Here is a 7,879-nt window from a genome sequence, read left to right as displayed (position 1 = left end):
TCTTAGTGACCAGCTTCTGGGCAGTTACTCAAAGAGTAGAAGTGGAGGAGGGTTGGAGTAAGGGTTGCTCTTGCTAACTGGTATTAAAGAGTTGACATATACGGTTGAAAGATTAGTGATATATCTCCCTATTATCACTGTAGCACTCCAGAATGTTTTTCCTCTAGAGTATTATTAAAACTTCTTTTTCTCTCCAAGAATGAATTTCAAATAAATAAAAATGTAGAAGGGTGGGAAAGCTAGAAGACATTTGGCAGTGCAATTGTTGTGTGCCCAACATATCTTGAGAATGACCATGAGCCTTTCAATATCAAGGCTTGATTCTAATGACAGATTCATTCATTCATTCATCAACCATTTGATCAACATTATTATGTGCCTGTCATATTCCCAGCACTGCATCGAGCACTGGGTATTCAAAGGTGTAGTCTCTGCCCTCAGGCACCTGATAGCATCATGGACAGACATTTGAACAAGGGCCCTAAAGCCTTGGCCCTCAAAATGTGGCCTATGGACCAGCTGTATTGGCATTACCTGGGAATTTGTTAGAAATACAGAATCTGAGGCCCCAATCCAGGCCTAATGACTCAGACTCTGCATTTTAACAAGATTGCTAGGTGATTCATGTGTACATTATAATTTGAAAAGCACTGCTTTATTGTGTTATGCTTGCTGAGATTTTGGGGCATACCTGGGATAAGCTGAGGCACCCAAGAGGCTAGTCATTTAGACTTTACATAGACCAAGAAAGGCTCTACACTAAAGGTGACCTGTATGAGTTTGCTAGCACTGCCGTAACAAAGTACCACAAACTGCGTGGTTTAAACAACAGAAATGTGTTCTCTTACTGTTCTGGAGGCTAGAAGTCCAAGATCAAGGTGTCAGCAAGGAATGTTCCTTTCTAGGGTTGAGAAGGAGAATTGGTTCCATGCTTCTCTTGTCATTTTTGATAGTCTCAGTCATGCCTTGGCTTCTGGACGAAGCTGTCCCTGTGTCTTCAAACCGAGGAAAGTGCAAGGGAAGGCATTTTCAGGTGGCGGAATGAGCACGAGTGTATGAAGTAACGTAAAGGAACTATATGCCTCTCAGTAACCATGGTTGAAGGACAGGTGTAAATGAGAGGTGGGGTAAAGCAGTAGGCAGATCTACTAGAAAAACAGGCAGATCCTGAAATGCTGTGAGAGTCAAACTTTTATTCTGTAGGCTATAGGGAATCAAAAGTAATGTTCTGATCTTTGGTACCTTGGCCAAGTTTTCAGCTTTCTGGAAGCAGGGTGTAGGGTAGCCTGAGTTGGCCCTTGAAGTTGAGTCAGCAGGGAAGGGGCCACCACCCTTGTCTGAGAGAGATGACAAGGGCCTGAGCTAGGGCAGCATCAAAGAGGATGAAGAGGAATGGAGAGAATGAGAGTTACAAGGAAATGATAATGGAGGCCAAACCTGGAACTTGTTGAAATCTGAGGGTTTTTACTCAGTCTGCTTAATGCTGGGTACTTATCTCAGGGAGGAGCACACAGCTTTGGGATGTGTGTTCCTTCAAGAACAGAAAGTTTGGCCCAAAGAGAAAATAAGACAAAGGATACTCCCTCTCTCCACCCCGCCCCCAGGAATCAACCTAGGGGCACATCCGAAGAACTTACTGGCAAAATTCAGACAAAGCTGCAACAGGAGAAACACTCATGACTCTCCTGGGATTCAGATCAAAGAACAAAGAGGAAGAACCTGGATTGAAAGGCAGTCTGTATCTAACCAGAAACTTTAGAAATTAATTTATAATCTTATCTTCCCAAATCTTGGAGGTGGGCCAGCTCTTAAAGAAGGGTATTGGAAGAAAAACACCCAAGTGTTGAATGGCTCAAAAGATTTGTTAAATGTATGTACTCACTGAGAGGCTGAGCTGCTCTGGAAGCCCTGTCGTGGGCTGGGTAGTTCGAATTGTTCTAATTCATGTTCAATCTAACTTTTTTGTAAGCCCCTGGTTCTCCTTTCGAACATAAGGTGTGGCAGCTTTTGACTGTGGTAATGCCTATCTGAAAGTGGTTTAGGAAACCTACAAACTACACAGAGTTCTCATAGAGTCCCTTAAGTCAAAGCTGAAGTCCTCTCCTGGACCAACGGACTGACAGACAGACTTTGAGAGGTAAAGAGAAGTGATGCGGCAGCTAGAAATGAGAAATTTCTCATTATCGCATCCCTATGGCTTAAAGTTCTTTTTATGAAAAAGGCCAGATAGTGAATGTTTGAGGTTTTGTTGGCAACAAACAGTCTCTAACCCACAATTCTTGCTTTTAGGTTTTGTTCGTTTGTTTGTTTAGCAGCCCTCTAAAAATGTAAAATCCTTTTTAGTTTGTGGGCCGTACAAAATCAGGCTGAAGGCCCGTAGTGTGCTGAGCTGGCGTAGAGCAGGGCCATAATGCCAGAGACAACAGATAAGCAATCCGTTTTGTTTAATCATTTGACAAGATTTGGGGTTTTCTTCACACTTATTTCCACCACGGAGTCTGAGTAACTGGACTCTTACAGTTAGCTGATTTGTCTGATTACTCTCTGAGAATTAAGGAGCAAAGCTTGTGTGGTCACCTTCTGATGAACATACCCTGAGGTCGCAGGCCCATAGTGATTGATGGGCAGGAAGAAAATGGCCTCTTGTCTTCCACTGACTACAATAGAGCCATGAACATTATTAAGGAAACAGGGTCCCCACTGAGAAGCCAAAGGGAAAGGCCTGCCTCTGAGATGGTATGACTTCGCCTTCCCCAAATAGCCATGGGTTATACTTCCAGTTAGCTTTGACCCTAACTCCAACCCAACACAGCAACTCTTGGGGACACAATTCCTGGCCGATTCACACGTATCAGGTGTTTTATTAGTAACAAATGTCAGAGTATCAATACAACAGGCCTGGTGTTTGTTTTCTGACTCATGGACAAGATCTCCATGAAACTGCAGCATGTATCCCCAACAATGCCCAGTCTGTTTAAGGTACAGACTCTTTTAGTAGTGTCTGGTCTAGAGCAGAATAGAAAAAAAGAGAGTATACTTGAAACGAATTTAAATAAATAAATTTTTTAAAAAATTTAACTGCTGAAAAAGACTTAGCTAGGACATAAAGCATCTAGTAAGTCATTCAGACAAAGCACGACATTTTAAAGGTAAATCTTCAAGTTTATTATTATTGTATAATAGACTCTGAAAAAACATATGAAGGAGAAAATAAAAGTAATCTATAATCCTGTCATACAGGATGTTCACTATTAATATGCATCTATATCTCTGTGTATGCGTGCATGGATATATCTTCTTTTTAAACAAAATACTGAGCTGTACTGTAAACAATGATTTGTAACCAAACTTTCTTTTCAATTAATGCATGATATTAAATAGCTCTCTTTAAAGAAAAAAAGGGAATAATCTGAGAGAGAAGATTTTTTTAAAAAAAAATCTCAATTCTATACACAAATCGCTATTCCAAAACCATAAGATGCAGATAGAGCTATGTTTTTACATTGATACAATGGAATGAATGCAACTCATTAGACTCTGGCATATAGGAAAGACAATAATATATGATGTATATCCGTAGCCCTGGATGCTAGTAATATTTTATTCCAGCGCATTGACAAAGAAGTTGATTAAAGTGTGCATAAAGATAGTTGGATATTTGCCTGGTGATTTATGGAGGAAACAGACACACGTTATGTACTTCTCATGCTGGGGAAAAAGAGGATAAATTGCTTGGGGCAGACTGTTCTCTTCTCCTTTCCTTCCCACCTTCCGACCCTGCTTAGCACCCAGACTATTGTCAGTTTATAGCAAGCATCATGCCAACAAACAGGGAAAAAGGTGTGTCTATCATTAGAGTGTGTGTGAGTTTTCCTTCCTGTGAACCCAGACAAAGCCATTCTTGTCACAGTAAGCCAGTCTGCTCCTGGGCTCTGTACACGCATGCTTTCCTGTGTGACTTGGAATTCCCTCGAAGTGAACTCGCAGTCGTGTTGTCCAGAAAAGCATCGGGTGAAAAATAAAGACCCACTTCTCTCTTATTGTATTGCTGGTTGTTTTATGCCCAGAATTTTCTATTTAAATGAGGTATTTATAGAACCTAATATAACTTGAAAAATATTCACTATGATTCTAAAATATCAACCCCCTGGCTTGAGATTTAAATATACCCTGGAACCGTGACCAAACTGCACAAGTTGCAAATTGTCTACAAAGAAATAAAACTGACATAGTAGGAATATACAACCATATAGATAATGAAAATTAAATTTCTTTGGAAATTATGTTTATTTAATAACTGAAAACGTTATACTTAGGCATGAGGGACTTTACGTAGCATTTGAACTGCTATTTCTCAGTACAGCCTTTTATCTGTTCCATCTCCTTCTAAAATGGCATAACCCAAGTCCTGCAGTGTTAAGGACAGATTTGGGGGTTATAATACTGGGCTCTGCCATTCACACAGCTGCCTTCCTTGAACAATACAACCCACTGCCAAAATAAATGAACAGCATCTTTTTGCGGGACTTACTGTCAGAAACGTTCTAGTCTCATGTCTACAAGTTTGATTGGTAACAGAAGCAACCCAAGGAAAAATGTGTAATGCTTACACTCTGCTTAATGGTGCTGTCTGTGCATGTGTTATTTCAGACCCAGCTTTTTATAGCAACCATTGAATATGCAAAATGAATTTAGGGATGCCAGAGTTAATTAACACCGGCTCCATTTGACGGAGAAGCATTGTAAACAATCAGGATTCTAATTTCTCTAAGCTTAAATTTGGGAGCCTGACAATTTTTATGCCTTGGAGTTATGAATTTTGTGTAAAATATAAATAGACAGATGAATTCGGGTCACATTCACTTGCCAAAAGGTGGAACACAGATTGGAAGGATGCTCGCACTCCTATTGGCTACTGGGTATAGGAGGATTTTAATTTTATCATATTTTTTTAGCAGTAATATCTCACTTAAATGCAGAGCGATGCCCACGCTTTCCCTCCACAAAGAGACAGTAATCTAGCTTAGGTCTTGGGCAAGCTCTTCAGAAGGCCTAGGTTGTAATTTCCTTATGTTAGATTTTCTTTTACACACTTCTTCAAGAATAACTGCCACTTCGTTGTTCTCAGTGTGACCACACGGTCAGTTGGATGCAATAGAAGAAAGTTAAATTTTTTCCATAATGTACGCAGTTTCCTGGAGATACGTCAGTGGCTCAGCATCTTGCCAACGACTGATTTTCTCCATTCTCTCCCCTAAGCTACTTATTTCACCACTCTATACGAATCATTCTCCCATCCAACTTCATCCGCGTTGCTACCTATCTCCTGTTTAAGATCTGGCACGTGAGGCTCAATACTCAGAAGTTACAGAAACCAGGCAAGTTCTAAACTCTGAAACGAGTGGACTTCGGTGGATTTTCGTTTTTCCAGAGATTGAATGTCCAGGTTGCTGCTCTTCCTCTGGCTGCTTGCCTTTGGCACTGCGCTGCCCATTCACACTTCCACCAGAGGCTGGGCAAGAGAAGTAAATGAAGTTAGAATTTAAATCTGCCAATGCCGTTCCCTTTCGATACCGCCTGGTAAAGGACTTAGCCAAAAAGAAAGTTGAAATGTCTAAATCATTTTTAAAATAGAAATTATCTATGAATTGCAGGCATTCATGTTAAGGACTAAAATAATTTTTACACCTTTCGTAAATGAGTACCTTACTCCAACAACCTAGGAGGAATGTAGACAAGTCAGGATCCAAAGAAAACGAATCAAGAACCAGAACGTGGAGAAAGTTGAAAACTGTGTTGCTGCATCTGGAAAAGGAAAGGCTCAATGCTGACTGTTTCCTGATCCGTAATATGAAGGAGTCATGTTGGATGACAGCTGCAGTTTCTTCCAGCTGTAACTTTCTACAATTTTATGGCTTCATATAAGATTGATTATTATTTGTTCCTGTATAGTGTGGTAATTACAAGGAAAGACCCAAGCACTGAGGGCAAAGCTATTTTGCTTTTCTTCTCCTGCCAAGAAACTGCTCTTTCTAAGGTTGCCAAAGATGCTCTAATAGTCACTGTGAATCCCCAGCCTCTGCTGCACCAGCACCTACTATGTGCCAGACACTATTCTAGGAGCCCAGCATACAATCATGAATAAGGCCCTGACTCTGTCACCCAGAAGCCCAGGCTCTAGTGAGGGTGACAAATGTAAAATCTGTCAACATAAGACACTTCCAAACCCGTAGAGAATTTTTATAAGAGTTTATTTGAGCAAAACTGATAGCATATGTTGAGGAGTAAGATCGCAAATGCTCCAGAGAAAAAGTTTTACATGGAAAGCAAGGAGGGGATTGGATTACAGGAGACTTAACAAGGTTACATGCTTTCTCGTGGGTGATTACGGTTTGTTTCGAAGATGTGTTAACCTAGGTGCACAGAAACAATGGAACATGAATCTTGCTTAAGGAGAAGATCAACTTTTTACTACAAAGTTATAGGCCTGGGGTGTCACTACCCACCATGGCTTGCCTAGTTAGGAATTTATGATCAGATCACCCTGTGAAGTTACTTTCCATAGAACCCCTTTTCTTTTCATCCACAAAACCATCCCAGTGTAATGTAGTAAGTGTTTCACTAGGGATGATACATGGAGGATGGTGAGTTGCTTGAAAGAGCAAATAACTCTAAGAGAAATCTAAAGTTTCTCCTGACATATTTGTCAGGTCTTGGGGGGTAAGGTAAGGGTGTTCCAGGCAAAAAGAAGGAAGGAAAGGCATTACTGGGAAAAGTGATGAGTGAGGGATGGGAGGAACAAAGAGCAGTTTGTGTGGCTAACATGTGGTAAGAATTTGAGAAGAGCAAAGTGACTGAGATGACACGCAAACACTAGTGTCAAGAGTGAAAATAGCTCACTCATTAATTCAGATGTCCTCTTCAAGGCAGTGGTTCTGGACTGGTGGTAAGTAGTGATTGCGAGGAGTCCAAGAATCCACTGTTCATTGTCTACAGATTGAATACATCTTATGCTTCCAAATATATGTTACTGTTGGTCAAATGTATGTCAATGCTACACTTATTAAGAACAATATAAATTTAAAATTGTGGCTGAATTTGAAGTAGCTTTTGGTTTATATAATTTCTCAATTAACAGGTAATTAGAGTACAGCTATCATGTTGTATTCAGAACATTTTTTTTTTTTTTGACAGAAAAAGACTCCACGCAAAAGGATTTGGGAACTACTGTTTGAGATAATAAAAAAGTTACACATTTTAGATCAGAAATGTAGAATGATTTAAATCATTCATTATAGAAATGAATGGATTTTAGAATGACCACTCTAAATGATATTTAAGGATGGATTTGAGTGAAATGAAAGGAAAGCGAAGACATCAGTTAGAAAGCTGATCAAGTCGAACAATGATTAGGACCTCTACAGGGACAGGGAGATATGTAGAAAATAGAAATAAAAGGATTTGTTGACAGATTGGGTATGGAGGACAGAGTAAGAAGGAGTAAGGACCACTCCCAGGTTTCAAGTTTGGACTCTGAAGTGGAAATGGAAATACACTACATAGGAAACATGATTGCTGCAGAAGATAGTAAGTTTGATTTGGGACTTATTCACTTAGAGGTGCCTGAGGGACAGAGAAGTGGAGTCCTCAGGAGGAGATGGAAAATGTGAGTTGGAACTACAGGAAAGAGGCAGAGGTCACAGATAAAGGCTTGGAAATCCTAGAATAATTAGTAGGGTTAACTGGAACCTCAAGAGTAAATGACTTTACTCAGAGAGAGTTGTTGATTGTTAAGGAGCTCAGAAAAGAATGCTTTCTAGTCCCTGTGATAGAGGACAACCTGGAAGAGAGAATGAATGAATGTCGAATAACTAATCTT

Source organism: Pteropus vampyrus, unplaced genomic scaffold (genome assembly GCF_000151845.1).
Source record: "Pteropus vampyrus isolate Shadow unplaced genomic scaffold, Pvam_2.0 Scaffold182, whole genome shotgun sequence".
Classification (NCBI taxonomy): domain Eukaryota; kingdom Metazoa; phylum Chordata; class Mammalia; order Chiroptera; family Pteropodidae; genus Pteropus; species Pteropus vampyrus.
Note: the sequence above shows the minus strand (reverse complement) of the source record.